Source organism: Anomaloglossus baeobatrachus, chromosome 3, assembly GCF_048569485.1.
Source record: "Anomaloglossus baeobatrachus isolate aAnoBae1 chromosome 3, aAnoBae1.hap1, whole genome shotgun sequence".
In the NCBI taxonomy this organism is placed as follows: Eukaryota; Metazoa; Chordata; class Amphibia; order Anura; family Aromobatidae; genus Anomaloglossus; species Anomaloglossus baeobatrachus.
Window position 1 is genome coordinate 576660335 of NC_134355.1, and position 18634 is coordinate 576678968.

Genomic DNA, 18634 nt, shown 5'->3' on the forward strand with positions numbered 1-18634 from the left:
TTCCATATGTCATGTGAGTGCTATTTTTCTCCCCTAGTATCCATACGACATTTGTATGTCATCCGTTTTTTTCTCAGCAGTTATTATTCTACAATCATTTACAGTGTTCTGTGCTACAGAATGGGAATGTATCCGTAAAAAATGGATGGCATGCGATGGTCCGTGTACTGTCCGTTTTGTTCCTGACCCATTGACTATTGGCGAGTCTTGTCTGATATAGGCTCACACTGGAGCGACTGGCGTGGGGATAGCATCGCACTGCCGGCTCTCCTGACAGGAGCACACCAGCTTCATGTATTTCTATGCAGCTGACACGCTCCTGTCAGGAAAGCCGGTGGCCGGTTTGGGGGATGCAATGCGAGACACGCACATGTGGCGCCAGCCATAACCGCCATGCTACAATTTATCTCATCCCGATTACAGCTGAGGAAAAACTCGCAGATGGACACTACCTCACGGAATAACATTGGTGCGATTTTTTTTATCGGATTGCACTCATCCGTGCTAAACGCAAGGGTTAGCGAGGCCTTAGGCTGTGATATCTGTAGTTTTGGAAGTTGTAAATCTTTCTTGCACAGTGGCTTTTTCTTTGGGATGACTGATGTTTTCCCCACATGTCAGTGCAGCAGTCCTATCCTGCCTGGAACAGCAGAGGGACCAGACAGCCGTGTGCTGGGCATGGAGAATCCTCCTCCACACGGCGTCCCTGCTCTGCCTGGAATGCATTGCAGCTGCCAGCCCTGCTCTGTGCCTGCTGCGTTGATGCGCTCGGCACTCGGCTGCTCACGCCTGCCTCATTTTCAAGTTTTCAGGGTATGGTAACAAAGAGTGGCTGTAGTAGTGAGCAGAGAATAGTGAGCCAGACGTGTCCTGTGTGCAGGTAAGTGTGCAAATGCCGGCTCCCCTGCACCCCACAGCACAGGGGCTCCCCAGCTTCCCCTTCCCAGCCTGGGAGGCAGCACAATGCACTAATTTCCTGCAGCATGCTCTGGAGAAGGGGGAAGGGGGACTCAGTGCTTTTTATTTCCTAAATATTTCCTGAATTCACTCCTCTTCCATTGCAGCCTGCTTCCATGTGCAGTGTTGTCTGCTGGGGGTAGTTGCTTAGGTTTCTGTGTAAACATGACTGTGCAGGAAGCCATTATCCCTGGCCATGTTGGGGTGCTGCTGACACTGTGCCTTGAATTACTGGGGGACATTGTGTGTTCTGCTGTACAAGTGCCCCACACTGTGCAGGGGCTGGGGCTGGGGGGCTGGGGTCACAAGCTGGGGGGGGATCTGTATCTGCACCATACTTTATAAAACTTCTAAGCATCCCAGCCTCCATGGAGCTGCCCCTGACAGCATGGCCTGGGCTCTGTATGTAGCATGTCTGCAGCCAGGGAGGTCATGTGTCAGCGTGGGGGCTGTGATCATGGAAATGGCCTGCGTCCCAGTCATGCCTTGGCTACTTTCCTTTTCCCCTTCTGTAATGCTGTGTATCAGTCCTGGGAGATTACTCTGTGTATGTACCAATCTACTGATGATATTATGTATGTAATGTAGTCCATATTTATATATTTTGCATTATTGTAACTATTACTTTTTGTATAGCGGTAACATTCTGTAGCGCAGAAACCCCATTAGTCCTGGATTCAGCAATCCAGTACTCAGGTATGTATATATAAACATATAGACTCATTGGAACCATAGAAAATCCCTTAAAGGGTTATTCCCAAAATATTAAGTTATTCCCTATCCATGCAATCATAGAAAATCTCTTAAAGGGTCATTCCCAAAATATTTATTCCCTATACATGCGATTACGAATAAATTGCTGGCGGTCCAACTCCTGGGACCTCCATCCATCCATCCATCCATCCATCCATCCCGAGGACAGGGCTGTGCTCCTTGTCTTGGATGGAGCAGAACTGATCATGCTGAGGCTCCGCTGCACTCATTATCTATGGAACGAACAGTTCCCGTGTTGCAGAGCCCCATTCTCAGGATGGCCGGGGGTCCCTGCGGTTAGACCCACAGCAATTTTTAAGATATTTTGGGAATAATCCTTTAAACAAATGCCAACCAGTGGCTTCCATCACCTATACCGTAAGCATGTAACGTCTTTGTTTTAATGGATAGATTTAAACCTGCATAAAAGTTTCCTTTCGGCCTCTGTACCATATTCAAACCCTTGTCTACCTGTGTGCATACTTATAATGTCCCCATTAAATATGTATTGTTCTCTTCAGACCACATCATAGAGATAAAGCCTTTCCTTGGGCCTTGTTCTGATATCCATTTTTCACATAAGCGTGGCATCGCACGCTGCGATATATCGGGCGATATGTTGTCGGGGTCTCGGATTCCATGACGCACATCCGCCATCGTTAGAGATATCGTAGCATGTGACAGCTACAAGCGACTGTGAACGAGCAAAAATACTCACCTTATCGTCGTTCATTTTCATAGTTATTCCTCCTTCTGCGCGCCGGTTGTTCGTCCCGTGTAATGCCGGCCTAAGAGTGCATGGATAGAACAGCGGTCCATTATTGTCTATGGGCTGTTCACGTCTTTGTGTTTTTGTGTATTGAGTGGTCCGCACCAAAACATGGAGACGTGTCCGTTTTTCATTCGGGTCACAATAGAGTCTGAGGGTCCGTGAAAGAAAGAACATCAGACAGCATTCGGACGTCATCTGTGTGCTGCTCGTTTTTCACTGACTAATCCTAGAAGTTTAGGAAACTTGCATATTTTTTTTTCGCTTAGGATAAAACTGATGTAACGCTGATGGTAAGAGTACTCTCACACTGGCATATTAAACGGACGAGTGACTGTTAGGCCGGCGTCACACTGGTGTACGACTCGCACGGGTGCAATGAAAGAAATTCTCACATTGTACTAGGCCCAATGTTAATCAGGCAGTTCAGATGTGCGAGTTTTTCCTCAGCCCTAATCGGACTGATGAAAAAATTGCCTCATGCTGCGATTGTCTGCGAGTTTCGGCTCATTCGCACCCATACAAGTCTGTGGGTGCGAGTGAAACATCAGACTGCATACGGATGATATCAGAGTGCAGTGTGATATACGCACAGACAGGCAATGGAGGAGATGGAGAGATCACGCCCTTCCACTTATCCACACCTGTGATCCGATCGCAAGATCAGATCACAGTACATGACACTCGGGTCACACTCACAGCAGAGCCTGAGCCAAGAGTCATGAACATATCGCTGGTGCTCTTCCAACGGATACGCCAGTGTGACTCCAGCTTTAGGCTGGAGTCACACTGGAATATGAATCGGACAAATGCGATGAGAGAAAATCGCGCATTGCACGCTGACCTATGTTAGTCAGTGGGGCAGCGGGGATCTGCAAGTTTTTCCCCTCAGCTCTAAATGGATTGAGGAAAAAAAATATCGCACAATGTCATGTATAATCACGTAGATCTGACAAGACTCCCCAATGAAAGTCTATGGGCGTGAGAAAAACGGGCGGCACATGGGCCATCCGTGTGGCATCCGTTTTTTTTTTTTTTTACTGATACATTACCATTCTGGAGGATAGAACACTGTAAATGATTGTAGAATACAGTAATAGCTCCTAAGAAAAAAATGCGTGTCATACAGATGCTAGGCGAAAAAAATTTCACACATGACATATGATATACCAAACGGACTAAATTCCTGCAACTTTTCTGGATGAGAATGGGACTGACTCACTGATGAAGATTTATAGGTTTTATTTTCACTGTACAAGAAAATCAATGATGTCTGAATGAGCCCTTATCCAGACCAGATTTCTGTGAGACGTTTTCAGTTCCACCTCTAGACCCCCTAGATGACCACTTTTCAATGCTATTTTGCATGATTGCAGTGTACAGGGTTTAGGTCTGGAGACATGCTCAGCTAGTCCAGCATCTTTATCCTCCAATTTCTTTAGCAAGGCTGTGATCATCTTAACAGTGTGTTTGGGGTCACTTTCATTTTGGAATACTGCTCTGCGGCCCAGTTTCCGAATGGAGGAGATCATACTCTGCTGCAGTGTGTAAATCGTACATGTTGGCATTTGTGGTTCCTTCAGTGAACTGTAGCTCATACATCTGCAAACCATGACACTCCCACCACCATGCTTGACTGTAGGTGTGTATATATTAATGTATACATACATAGACAGTAAAAAGGGTAACAATGTTTTGAACTTTTGACTTTCAGACTCCATATCTCACCATCCACTAAATCTTTGAGCTTAAGACTACCTTAATTTTATAGACAATCATCTTGGCTATCTCATACATATATTTGACTTCCATCTATTTAGCATCTGATTAGTTATGCATATTCTTGTCATGTCACTGCATTGTTACTGTTTTGCTCCTAAAAATTTAAATTTTAATTATTTTGTTAGTATTTTATAAATCCACTTTCGGCTGCATCCTGCCTGAATCCTTCTGGGCATGCTCTCGATCAGATCCAAGCATGTCTCCACCGAAATCTGATCCCAGGTCTCTTCTACACCTTCCCAATGTTGGTGAATACTGGTCGACTCACTTGGGTATGTATACAACTTTTCCTTCAAATCTGACCACAAGTGTTTGATTGGGTTGAGGTCTGAGGGCTATATGGGACAATCCAGCATCTACTTCATTGACTTTGAACCATTTCTTTGACAATCTCGACGTATGCTTCAGGTCATTGTCCTGCTGGAACACTATGATGTCCTTTCATACCCAGAGTACTTGAGTGTACAAAATAAATCGTCTTGTTGGATACTCCTATATAGCTCAACATTGAGACTACCATCAATCGTGGTCAAGTATCCAAGCCCATATCATCAGGCTTCCTCCACCGTACTTGACAGTTCCTTCAATTTGTCAATCCGTTATCCCCTTTTTCATTTGTCTCTTCTAGACCCATTTGCACCCATCAGAGCCTAGTATATTGATTTTCGTCTCATCGCTCAAAATCATCCGTTTCAAATCTTCCACTGTCCACTATTTGTACTTCTTTGCAAATTTGAGCCGAAGCGTCCTATGATGATCTTGAAATCGTGGCTTCTTCACCTTTTTTCTGGCCACTATTTCAGACTTGTGTATTCTGCATTGAATGTTGCTTGAATGGATATCTGTGATCTCACTGTTATGATACAAATGAGCCCCCTTCACTGCTGTGTTTGTTGCACCAGAACTTGTTACACCTTGTGATGAGTCAACATTTTGACTGCAATATTTTGCCTTGACGTCCACCTCTTGGCTTTTGAATGGATGGATGGGATTAATTTCATATTCTTCCAACTGCCATCGCCTCACATGATGCCGCTTGGAAATTTTCTAAACCATACTGCTATCAATGATCTGGATGATGCTGTTTCTTTTTTCTTTGGAAATCTTCTTTATAGCTGCTCCTCGACTTTAAACCAGTGATCTTTTTCTTGGGAATCAACCTAATAACACAGTGAGCTATTAGGGAATGTGAGAACAGGTAATTTGGAGTATATCTGAAGAAAATAAGTTTTAAAACACCAAGAGCAAAACAGTAACAATGAGGGACATGGCAAGAATCTGCATAACTAATCATATGCTAAACAGCTGCATGTCATATTTATGTATAAGATAGCCTAGCCAAGATGATTGTCTATAAAATGAAGGTAGTCTCACGCTTAATGATGTAGTGGACGGTGAAATATGGAGCCTGAAAGTCAAAAGTTCAAAATATTGTTACTCTTTTGCTTGACACTGTGTGTGTGCGTGTGTTGATATAAAAAAAACCCCCCACACACGTGAAAATACGTATTCAATACGTTGCCGATTTTGCTCATTTTCCCACCTGCAAAAAATGGAGTGGTCTGTAGTAATTTTTATCAAAGGTACACATGAACTGTTAGACACAATAAAAAAAAGAAAGAACCCCCCCCAAAAAAATCACATTGTAGGATTTTTAAATAATTAATTTGCATTTTATTGCGTGAAATACTTAATCAGCTACCAATCAGCAAAAATTCTAGCTCAACAGTCCTGTTGTTTTTTCTTTAAGAGGCCCTCCTACTTCGCACTCATTACCTATATTAATTGCATCTGTTTGAACTCGTTACCTGTATAAAAGACACTTGTCCATACACTCAATCACACTCCAACCTCTCCACCATGGCCAAGACCAAAGATCTGCCTAAGGACACCAAGGACAAAATTGTAGACCTGCACAAGGCTGGGATGGGCTACTGGACAATAGGCAAGCAGCTTGGTGAGAAGGCAACAACTGTTGGCACAATTATTAGAAAATGGAAGAAACACAAGATCTCTGTCTGGCGCTCCGTGCAAGATCTCGCCTTGTGGGGTTAGGATCATTCTGAAAAAGGTCAGGAAGCACCCAGGAACTACGTGGGAGGACCTGATCAATGACCTGAAGAGATCTGTTACCACAGTCTCAAAGATTACAGTTGGTAACACACTACGCTGTCATGGATTAATATCCTACAGGGCACTCAAGGTCCCCTTCTCACGCCAGCATATGTCCAGGCCCGTTTGGAACTGATCGATGATCCAGAGGAGTCATGGGAGAAGGTCAGCTGAGACCAAATTAGAACTTTTTGGTACCAACTCCACTCGCCATGTTAATGGAAGAAGAAGGATGAGTCCAAACCCCAAGAACACTGTGCCACTGCCAACCATGAAGCATTGGGGGTGGAAACATCATACTTTGGTGCTTTTCTGTAAAGGGGGACAGGACAACGGCACCATATTGAAGGGAGGATGGACGGGGTCATATTTTGCAAGATTTTGGCCAACAACCTCCTACCCTCATTAAGAACATTGAATATGGATCGTGGCTGGTTCTTCCAACATGACAATGTCTCGAAAAACACAGCCAGGACAACTAATGAGTGGCTCTGTAAGAAGCATTTCAAAGTCCCCGGAGTGACCTACCCAGTCTTCAGACCTGAACCCAATAGAGAATCTTTGGAGGGCCCTGAAACTCAATGTTGCCCAGCGACAACCCCGAAATCTGAAAGATTTGGAGAAGATCTCTATGGAGGAGTGGGCCAAGATCCCTGATGCAGTGTATGCAAACCCGGTGAAGAATTACAGGAAATATCTGACCTTTGTAATCTGAAACAAAGATTTCTCTACCAAATACTTTGTTTTTCTATTGTATCAAATACTTAATTAATTTGGATTTTATTGCATGAAATATTTAAAAATTCTACAAGGTGATTTTTCTGGATTGCTTTTTTTTTTTTTTTTTTTTTTTTTTTTGGGGGGGGGATTTTGTCTGTCACAGTTGAAGTGCACCTACTATAAAAATTACAGACCTCTCCATTCTTTGTAGGTGGGAAAACTTGCAAAATTGGCAGTGTATAACATACTTATTTTCTTCCACTGTACAGTATATATAACCAATCGCATAAATTAAATCTACACACCGCACGCATGCACACACACACATGCACGCGTTATATAAAGTGTGTGTGTGTATATTATATATAATTAGTGTGTGTGTGTGTGTGTGTAGATTTATTTATTATTTTATACATATAATTTTTTTTTTTTTTTGCTCCCCCGCATATGGTTAACCCATTCACTGCTGCACAGGAGCACTCTGGCAGTGAATGGGTGAAATATAAGTGTGGGGGTTGGAGGGTTACGTTTCCCATTTGTACCATGCAGCCTGCTTCCTGGGTCAGACTGTCTCTTGGGACCACATGCCGCTCAGTGGGACAGTCCCTGTGAAAGGAGGCAAGTGTCAGCTGTATGCTAATGTGGAGGACAGTATTGTCTGCTCCTGGGGAGGAGGGGACATTCCACCGGTCTTCAGGATCAGGCCCACTTATATCACTGCCACACACTATGCTGGCCGCCACTGATTGGGGGAGGCTGTAATGATGGCAGGGAACACGAGTGTGGGTGTTATGTGCTCGTGTAATTGGCTGCAGCGAAAACGTTTCATTACTGTCACATGTTCTCGTCTGTCTATATGACATTGCAGTATACAGAGGATATACCTAGGTGTATAGCTGGATATAGATTATCCTCTGATCAGACGAATGATCCTATATTCATTCTGTATTTGCACAATCCACTATAATTTAGTATTGGCCAGCCCCAGAGTCCATAGATGCTATACTTCTTGCCTGTTCTGTACATGTGTAGTAATGTGACATAGGCCTAGGTTGTGACCACAAGTGCAAGTTTTTTGCACAACTTTTACTGTTTATAATGAGCAGTTTTCTAGTATGTTCGCTCAGTTGCTTCCTAAGTAGAGTTTGTGCCAATCAATTCACAGGACCAGGTCCGTCGGCCACGTCGGTAATCTGTGGATGCCTGATGGGGGCCCAGTGCTCCTCCGATCTGATGGCATCCATCACTCTCTTCTGATAAGCCAGCCTGGCCACATCATACGCATGTGACATTGCGCCGAGTCACAAATCGGAAGAGGCGCTGCAGGTCAGCGGTGTGCAGGGTGCAGGATACCCATGTGGTAGTTGGACTGGACCTTTGAATTGCTTTGCACCGGCTCCATTTCTAAGGTTACGTTCTTCTGTTTTGGCAGAACAGTCCGTCAAAAATGACTGATCTGGAGGAACCCCATTGATTATTATGGAATCTGTCTGGATTTATTGTATGCATTAATTTATTATATTCTTTTACATTTCATACTCCTCATATAAGTGCATTTATGTGTAAATTTCAAAAGTAAAGAAAAAGCGCAGCAAAACATACACATAATGGAGCGCAGATGATCCCAGTCTTGTTACTCACGCCAGCACTAAGGCTGAGTTCACACGTCCAGTAATGATCCGATAGAACAGATCCTGCAGAGATCCGTTGGCAAAAAAGTTCTGCAGACACAACTTTTTTGTACATTGTTATATGATTGATATCTGCTAGATTTTGTTTTTTTTTTAATATTGGAGTCTATGGAGAACGGATCCCTTAACTGATACTTATCTTCCATTTGAAATGGATCCTGTAAAGAAAGAACAGATCTTTACAAATTAAAGAAAAACGGACGGCTAAATGGCAATAAATGGTAAATGTTTGCACAACTTTTTTGCCAACGGATCTCTGCAGGATCCGTTCTAATGGATGGTTACAGGGCGTGTGAACTTAGGCTGAGGCTGGAGTCACACGATCGTATGGCATCCGATGCGATCGTCTAATGACCCTTGGCTCCCGCTGTGCTGAGAGCATGAGCCAAGTGTCAGAGCTGCGAGCATGAGCCGACTGTCATGCAACTGTGATCCAATCCTGCGATCGGATCACAGCTGCGAAGTGGAGGGAGGGACTAATTATCACAGTGCACTCGCATGTCATCAGAGTGCAGTCCGATATTTCACTGGCACCCAAAGACTTGTATGGGTGCGAGTGACACGTCTCTTGCTGACAATCGCAGCATGTTGCGACTTTTCGCTCATCCAGAATCTGGATGAGAAAAAAAATCTGCTCTCCCGCCATTGAATAACATTGGTCCGAGTGCAATGTGAGATTTTCTCACATTGCACTCCTCCAAGTCATACGCTCATGTGAGTGTACCCTAACTGAAAGCCTCTGACCGATAAGCCAGGGGAAGATATATATCCCTGAGGGTTCGCTCACACGAAGGTATGACTCGCACAATTATCAGATCACATCACCCAGTGCGGCCGCACTGTACAGTACAGACCAAACTTTTGGACACACCTTCGCATCTCTAGAACAACTATTAAGAGGAGACTTTGTGCAGCAGCCTTCATGGTAAAATAGCTGCTAGGAAACCACTGCTAAGGACAGGCAACAAGCAGAAGAGACTTGTTTGGGATAAAGAACACGAGGAATGGACATTAGACCAGTGGAAATCTGTGCTTTGGTCTTATGAGTCCAAATTTGAGATCTTTGGATGCAACCACCATGTCTTTGTAGAAAAGGTGAACGGTTGGACTCTACATGCCTGGTTCCCACTGTGAAGCATGGAGGAGGAGGTGTGATGGTGTGGGGGTGCTTTGCTGGTGACACTGTTGGGGATTTATTCAAAATTGAAGGCATACTGAACCAGCATGGCTACCACAGCATCTTGCAGCGGCATGCTATTCCATCCGGTTTGCGTTTAGTTGGACCATCATTTATTTTTCAACAGGACAATGACCCCAAACACACCTCCAGGCTGTGTAAGGGCTATTTGACTAAGAAGGAGAGTGATGGGGTGCTACGCCAGATGACCTGGCCTCCACAGTCACTAGACCTGAACCCAATCGAGATGGTTTGGGGTGAGCTGGACCACAGAGTGAAGGCAAAAGGGCCAACAAGTGCTAAGCATCTCTGGGAACTCCATCAAGACTGTTAGAAGACCATTTCCAGTGACTACCTCTTGAAGCTCATCAAGAGAATGCCAAGAGTGTGCAAAGCAGTAATCAAAGCAAAAGGTGGCTACTTTGAAGAACCTAGAATATAAGACATACCGTATTTTCAGTTGTTTCACACTTTTTAATTATTTCATTCCATTTGTGTTAATTCATAGTCTTGATGCCTTCAATGTGAATCTACAATGTTCAGAGTCATAAAAAAAAAGAAAACTCTTTGAATGAGAAGGTGTGTCCAAACCTTTGGTCTGTACCGTATATATGCGTGTGTGTGTATGTGTGTGTGTGTGTGTATATATAATATATATATATATATTACATATGATACTGTACCATACTGAGCAATTCCTTACTTTATATAGTGACATGCCATATTCTGACCTGACAGAGGCCAAGATGACACTTCTTAAAATTAATAACACCATTAGGATAGGCGTAATATGCGTGTAAGACATTGCATACTGTTTGGCGGCCATTGGCACTTGTCTTCGGCTATACAGCTTTACTGCAGACACTTATCAGCTGTTTTTGGTGGCCTGTATTCTGTAAATGCAGTGTAATATTGTATGCATCCAAAGCAACACAAAAGGTTTTTTCTTTCTTTTTTTTTGTCAGAGGCTACTTTGATAAATGAGAGCAGGACTGGTTTACATCGCACAGGCTCCTGACGTGGTGAAATAGAAACTGGCATGGCGTCACGTGCCCTATTTCTGAATGGGTCTGAGAGATATCTGATACCGCCCTTTTCTACAGGTGTATAATGGTGTCAATCGTATAAACCAGAAAGGAATTGGCATCAAGTTCCTAAGGTCAGAGCACCAGGTGACCCTATTTTGGACCAGACACAGGGGGTGACAGGAGCACACGTCTGCCCCGTCAGGGCTTGGGACAATTGCCTGCACGCTCCATACCTGAGCCGCATGGCTACTTGTGTGGCGACACTGCCCACTTGTGGCGGCACCACCTAGGGGCCGCATATGAAATCACAACATCAGCTCTACTGGCTTTTACTTCCTTTGTGATTTCAATTTGCAAATGTAGCAGAGCTGAATTAGTGCTGAAGCACTATGGGGCTGAGGAGTAGCGTGTCCAGTGGAAAATGTAGCCATATACAGGCCTGACAAGGCTGGTATGGCAGTGCAGTGCGGCTTTTTGGCCTCCTTCTGCTGTCATGAGGTTATTGCTGTGATTTTTGTTTGGGGGTGCAAAAATGGAGATATTTTAATAAACCCTTTTTTGGGGTTCAGTATTGGTAGAAGTATGAGGCATCTTGGTTAGTAAATACTTATTTGACCATGATCCTAAATGTAGAAAAGCTGAGTTTTTCCTTTTGTTTTCCAAAAGTTTATCCACAAAAATACACAATAGAAATCTGCCGTTTTAGTGCGTTTTTTGTTTCATTATTGCATTCTTAATGCTCTTTTACTCCAATTGTGCAAAAAAAAAAAAGCTGCCGTGTGTGTGTGTGTGTGTGTGTGTGTAAACTTGGCTTTAAAGGGAGCCTGTTAGGCTACGTTCACACATCAGTTTTTTTCCATCAGGCACAATCCGGAAAAAAACGGATAAAACGGATCCGGATCCATTTTATCCCCATTGATTTGTATTAGCGCCGGATTGTGCCTGATGGCCTTGCGTTGCATCCGTTTTTTGACGGATCCGGCGTAATTACTCAATGCAGCGGCCAGATGGAACGTCTCATTGAACGTTTTTTGTCTCTGAAAAAAACCCGTATCGCGCCAGATTCGGCGCGATACGGTGTGATTTACAATGGAAGCCTATGGACGCCGGATCCAGTGTGATGTAGCAAAAAACGGATTCGTTTTTTTAAACTGAGCATGCTCCAATTTATTGTAAAAAAACGGATCCAGCAAAAAGGATGAAACTGATGCAAAAACGGATGCGTCTGATCCGTTTTTTTGACGGATCAGGTATACCGAATTCGTAAAAACCAAGGAACCGTCGCATCCATTTTTGCATATTCTGCGCCGGATCCGTTGCATCAGGCACACGCCGGATTGTGCCTGATGCCAAAAAACTGATGTGTGAACATAGCCTTAACAATTGATGCTGCAGAAAGTGTGAGCATCATGGATCACAGCCCAGCTGCACCGTTGCAGTCAAAGTGTTTCAGAAAATATAGACTTTAAAGGGCTATTCCCATCTCAAAGATCCTACCCCAATATGGAGTAGGTGTAATGATAATATAGCAAATATCTCAAATTAGAAATGTAGTATAATCCTTCTGATATAGCCACGTCTGTTACCTCATGTGCAAGGCATTGCAGTTTAGGTGTCCATGGTTGCGACCACTCATATAGTGACAGTCACTTAGTTGCTTCTGGCTGTAAGCATAGATACCTAAGTGACTGTCACTATATAAGTAGTCGTAACCATGGACACCTAAGCTGCAATGCCCTGCACATGAGGTAAGAGACATGGCTATATCAGGAGAACTATACTTTCTAATTGGAGATATTTGCTAATATTATTACACCTACTACATATTCGGATAGGATCGTGGAGATGTTAATACCCCTTTTAAAGACTAGCCTGCTTCTCTCCCAGCCAGATCTTCCCAGCACTCCCTGCCTTCGGTGATTGACAGTTTCCCCTTGTGTCACCAGCTGCTGTGCTGTAAAGCTCGCCATGGGCAGCCGTTGACTGGTCTAGTCTCCATTTATGATTCCCTTTCATTTCTTTAAAGTATATTTTCTCTGAAACTCCAGAGAATGATTGGTTGCTAGGGGCAACAAAGACTCTTTCCATAAAACTGAGAATTAAGGGTACTTTACATGCTGCGATCTCGCTCGCGAGCGTACCCGCCCCCGTCGATTGTGCGACATGGGCAAATTGCTGCCCGTGGCGCACAACATCGCTTACACCCGTCACACGGACTTACCTTCCCTGCAACGTCGTTCTGGCCGGCGAACTGCCTCCTTTCTAAGGTGGCGGTTTGTGCGGCGTCACAGCGACGTCACACGGCAGCCATCCAATAGAAGCGGAGATGAGCGGGCGGAAGATCCCGCCCATCTCCTTCTTTCCGCATTGCCGGTGGACGCAGGTAAGGAGATGTTCCTCGTTCCTGCGGTGTCACACACAGCGATGTGCTGCCGCAGGAACGATTAACAACATCTCTACTGACCAGACAACGATTTTTGGTAACTGAACGTAGTCTCACATACCAACGATTTTTACCTCTTTTGTGATCGTTTAAGGTCGCTCATAGCTGTCAGACGCTGCGATGTCGCTAACGACGCCGGATGTGCGTCACAAACACCGTGACCCCGACGATATATCGTTAGCGATGTCGCAGCGTGTAAAGCCCCCTTTAGGGCAGGTGCCAGAGAATTCGATGGATTATGCAAATTACATTCTGATCAAAATTTGATCCAAATGTCAGCAAAGTGTGATGAGAAAATCGGAGCATACTATGAGGGCAAGATGGAGAACAACATTTCCCCATCTTCTCCATTGTGAAATTGTCACGTACTCATTGACTTCCATGGCAGAGTGTGATCCGAATATCTGATCAAACTTGGATATGCAGCTTTTTTTTCCCTCGGACAGACTGTCAAAGGAAAAAACAAATGTACACGGCCCGATAGACTAACATTGGTTCGAGTGTGATGCGATGTTTGGTCAGATCGCACTCGGACCATAACTACCGGCGTCTGCCCCTGCCCTTATCAGAATTACCGATGCAGTGACTCCAATGTTTACCGTCACCATACTGCAACTGTGCTGGCTATATCACCCATAGAGAATAGCTGGTATAATGTGCGGCCTGTATGTTCCACACCCTGCGCTGATGTCTGCACGTTGTACAGGAACTTGCAGCCATGTCAGGAAATAGGGTGTAGGTGTGCCTCTACTGAAGAACATCACTGAAATGTGTGCATTGCAAACCACCAAAAAGGCAGATGCTGCCAAGACGGAGGCCAGACTTGTCCAGATTAACTCCGTCTTCATTCAAAGGAGTGGATCTGTTGGGGTTCCCCTTGGAGGGCAGTTTTTAGGGAACTTGTGACAGAAACTCCAATATAGGGCTTGGTGGAGAGTGCTGTATTAATGTTCACCTACCTTTTAAAGATGGGTATATTTGGAAAAAGCTTGTAAAGTCAAGAAAATTGTTAGTTTATTATTAAGATTTGGTCCTATTGTCCCCAAATCTTTATACTGCAGTTTAGCAGTGAGGGCCGAGCTGTTTTATTGTGAGCTTGTAACTAGTGATGAGGGAGCATTACCATGCTCGGGCTCTGTTCTTGTAATGAGCAGTCGGATGGGCGCAACTTGAGTACCCAAGTTTAATGGAAGTCAATGGGGAACTTGAGCAATTTACCGGGAACTCTTCCAGAAAAATGGTCGAGTCCCTCATTGACTTCCATTATACTCTGGTACTCAAGTCGCGCCCATCTAAGCATCCAAATGCCCGTTATAAGTACTGAGCACCCAAGCTTGTTAGTGCTTACTCATCACTACTTGTAAGCGCTGCTCTGAAGCTGCACAGGATCGGTGGAGCACCCTGTTGCCTCCTGATCACGGCCAACTTCAGCCCCACTAGGCTTCTGATGCCGCAGAGGAAGAGCAGCATGCGGAGCCTACATTTTGGACCGGCAGCATTAAGGTGCTGCTGTCAGTAAGGATGGGGAGGGGGTGGGGGGGCACATAACATTTTTTGAAAATGTTTTGCTTGATTTTAACAAACCTGTACTTTTTTGTTAAGTTAAGTATATGTATATATATATATATATATATATATATATATATATATATATATATATATATATATATATATATATATATATATATATATAATAATGTTTTTATGGCAAAAAAAAGTCATGCTTTATTTTGAATATTTTTTTTACATTTTATCCCCTTCTTCTAATGTTGTTTTACAATTAGCAGCATCATACAGTCATCTTAGCTAACATCTTGTAGTAATGTCCCCCTTGTGTCCTGTATAATATGCACATCCTTGTGTCCTGTAGTTATGTCCCCCATACTGTAGTAATGTGCCCCTCTCTTGTAACCTGAGTAATGTGCCCATCCTTGTGCCCTGTAGTATTGTGCCCATCCTTGTAGTATTGTCCATACTTGTGCCCTGTAATATTGTGCTCATTTTTGTGCCCTGTGGTATTCTGCCCATTCTTGTAGTACTATGCCCATCCTTGTAGTATTGTATCCATCCTCATGCCAATCCTTGTAGTATTGCGCCTATCCTTGTAGTATTGCGCCCATCCTTGTAGTATTGCGCCCATCCTTGTAGTATTGCTCCCATCCTTGTAGTATTGTGCCCATCCTTGTAGTATTGTGCCCATCCTTGTAGTATTGTGCCCATCCTTGTAGCATTGTGCCCATCCTTGTAGCATTGTGCCCATCCTTGTAGTATTGTGCCCATCCTTGTAGTATTGTGCCCAGTAGTATTGTGACCATCCTTGTAGTATTGTGCCCAGTAGTATTGTGACCATCCTTGTAGTATTGTGCCCAGTAGTATTGTGACCATCCTTGTAGTATTGTGACCATCCTTGTAGTATTGTGACCATCCTTGTAGTATTGTGACCATCCTTGTAGTATTGTGACCATCCTTGTAGTATTGTGCCCAGTAGTATTGTGACCATCCTTGTAGTATTGTGCCCAGTAGTATTGTGACCATCCTTGTAGTATTGTGCCCAGTAGTATTGTGACCATCCTTGTAGTATTGTGACCATACTTGTCCCCTATTATGCCGCTCTTCACAGACGCCAACAAAAAAAATTCTTTCCACCTTTCCTTCTGCTCCCTCAGGGCTGCGTGCTGATCAGTGTCTGCAGCATTTTGGATGCAGCATGTTTCAGCTGCGTCCAGAGCGCTGGGTTATACAATACAAGCACAGTGGATGGGATTTCTAGAAATCCCATCCACTGTGCGTGTGCGGCCCGCAGCAAACACTTTCAGGGTCGCAAGTGTCCTCCGTACTGAGGAGACCGCAGCGGCCCGAACCCTGATAGTGGGTATGAGCAGCTGCAGTTTCCTGCATTCTCCTGCGGAGGAGACTCTGGGCCCCGCAGTCAGGACCCGCCGCGTCCAGGACACAGCGGGTCCTGATCGTGGGCACATGCATACTTGCGGTTTGCGTCTTGCATACCCCGTGACAATCGCAGCTCTATCCCGGGAGCCAGCGCCGGCAGGTACAGTTGAATTATTTGCGGTGCCGCGCAGAGGAGCTCTGAGCACTATACCAATGGCCAATCAGATGCAAGGAGGGGACATCATACAGCGACATCACCTCCTTGCATCTGATTGGCCGCGTCACTATTGGTGAAGTGCAGACAGCTCCCCTGCGCGGCACCGCAATTGATTCAACTGTACTGTGCCTGCCGGCGCCGGCTACCGGCATAGAGCTGTGATCGTCACTGGGTCTGCGGGCCGCAAAAAGCAGCCTCAGGGGCCTCTGCATTATCCTGTAGTTGTGGCTTTTACAGGTCAAGCGTGCGCAGTCGTCCAGGGACAAACATCATTGCTATACACAGCGGTGTCACTTTCCTGGGCAGTATGGCTACGCATGCGCAGTTTCCCCAGGGCACACGCAGGCGCTGGTGGGAAATGTAGTTACCTGCAGGTTAATGGTGATCATGTGGGTCACACAGCTATAGAAAAGAACCTGAAAAACCCAAGGCAGAAAAGATTAATGGCTAGAAGGCTTGTAAGTGCCTGTTTCTCTCACACGCTCCAAATTTATTTGTGGCAAATCGGCTGCAGATGTGACCACAGATTCTCAGCTTTTTCATAGCAAAATGTTTAGTTACATGTGTCTTTCCGTGTATTGGCCTCAGACTTTATGCGTCGCAAGGGTGAAGTCTGTGATTACTTCCTTCAAAAGGACTGATAATCCCGTTTGCATGTAAGTATGCCTGCGGAAAATGTTCGCAACATGTCAGTGAGATTTGTGTAAAGTCAGCCTCCAATCACTATATTCATGCTGCCTGAACCAAGGGCAGCATAAATCAGTCTGTCTGCACCATCCCAGTCCTGCATGTTTTTCTCTGAAACGTCACGGCGGGGACTATAGGGAGAGACCTGACTAGTCCCGTTTCCGGCTCGAGTTGATTGACAGGTCTCTCCCATGTATGAGGCGGAGAGGAACCAGTCGGAAACCACGTCCCATTGGACTAGTCCCAGTTCGACTCTTCAAACTGGTTTCTCTTGCGCAGCCAGACTTGGATGTGTGCCGCCCATGGTTCAGGGAGCATGAATCTTGTGAGATGTTCCTTTTAGATCTAATTTATTCAGCTGTTTTTCTATTCGTGCTGCGAATCCCTTACAAATGTCGCGTGTGCATTCACTCTAACCCAAAAGAATTTATATAAAACATGGAGGGAACGAAACAGCAAAAGTCCAGGTTCCCTGCATCACCACCACAGGAAATACTAGATATTACATAATGCTTTTAAAAATTAATAGGCGGTGCGATTGGCCACGCAACCAAAACTGCACCCACCTATTTTGGCTCGTGGCCACACAACATTGTTTCATAATTGTGCGACCATTGTTTGCCAGAATTGTATGCAGTTTCGACAGCACCGCCTGCTACACTGTGTGACCCAACAAGCCTTAAAAAGTATCTGTTTTATCCCCTCTTTCAGCATTTGCCCAAAGCCACATTATTCTCGTGATTGACATGCTGATCAGGTGTTTAGCATAGCAATTGGCTCCTGTGCAGATCTCCTGCACCTTGTCCTCACTCTTGACCAGTAAAGTGATCTTTTCTTGAAACTTAGGATTGGTTTTTCTTCCTTCACAAAAATGTCTTTGATTCTCTTACAGTTGCACTTTGGGGTATCTTCAGACACATACCTTTCTGGATAGATTGGGGTCCGGCAGGAAGGTATATTTCCAGCACAGGCCTGAGCTAGCCAAAACGTGACAAAAAAAAAAGGACTGACCTAGAAGTGACAGTTGCCTGCTAATAACTAGGTGACAAAGCAGTATACAGGATATACAGGATCTTCCCAATATAACATCTTGTGGTATGTGTTAGTCTGACACAGACAAGTTTGGTTCACAAGTACTAGACAGGTTCGGGTGGGGGGGGAGGGTGGCGTTGTCTGACCTCCGTACACTTTACACCCTGAGAGCTGTAATTTATATTGAAGAAGCTGAACATTTTCCAGCTTGAAGGGAAGCGGTCACCATGGCAAACACTATTTACCTGCAGGTAAAGGGTTAATCTGCGGGTAAATAGTGTATTGATGCTGACTAGCCTCTTTGCTGAAAGTGCAACTACTGGGAGAAAATTAGCTTCTGTCATCCCAGAAGCTGCTGACTTTCAGTCATGGGGGCG

The 18634-nt window shown here is 44.7% G+C and overlaps 1 protein-coding gene across 2 annotated transcripts in view; it reads left to right on the top strand.

Moving 5' to 3' along the window:
- Positions 1-748: 748 nt before the first annotated feature.
- TFDP2 (transcription factor Dp-2) overlaps positions 749-18634 on the top strand; it is a 95537-nt gene continuing 77651 nt past the window's right edge. For both annotated transcript variants that reach the window (XM_075338697.1, XM_075338698.1), the window contains exon 1: positions 749-880. The gene's annotated coding sequence lies outside the window, so the exon portion shown is untranslated. The remainder of the gene's footprint in view (positions 881-18634) is intronic.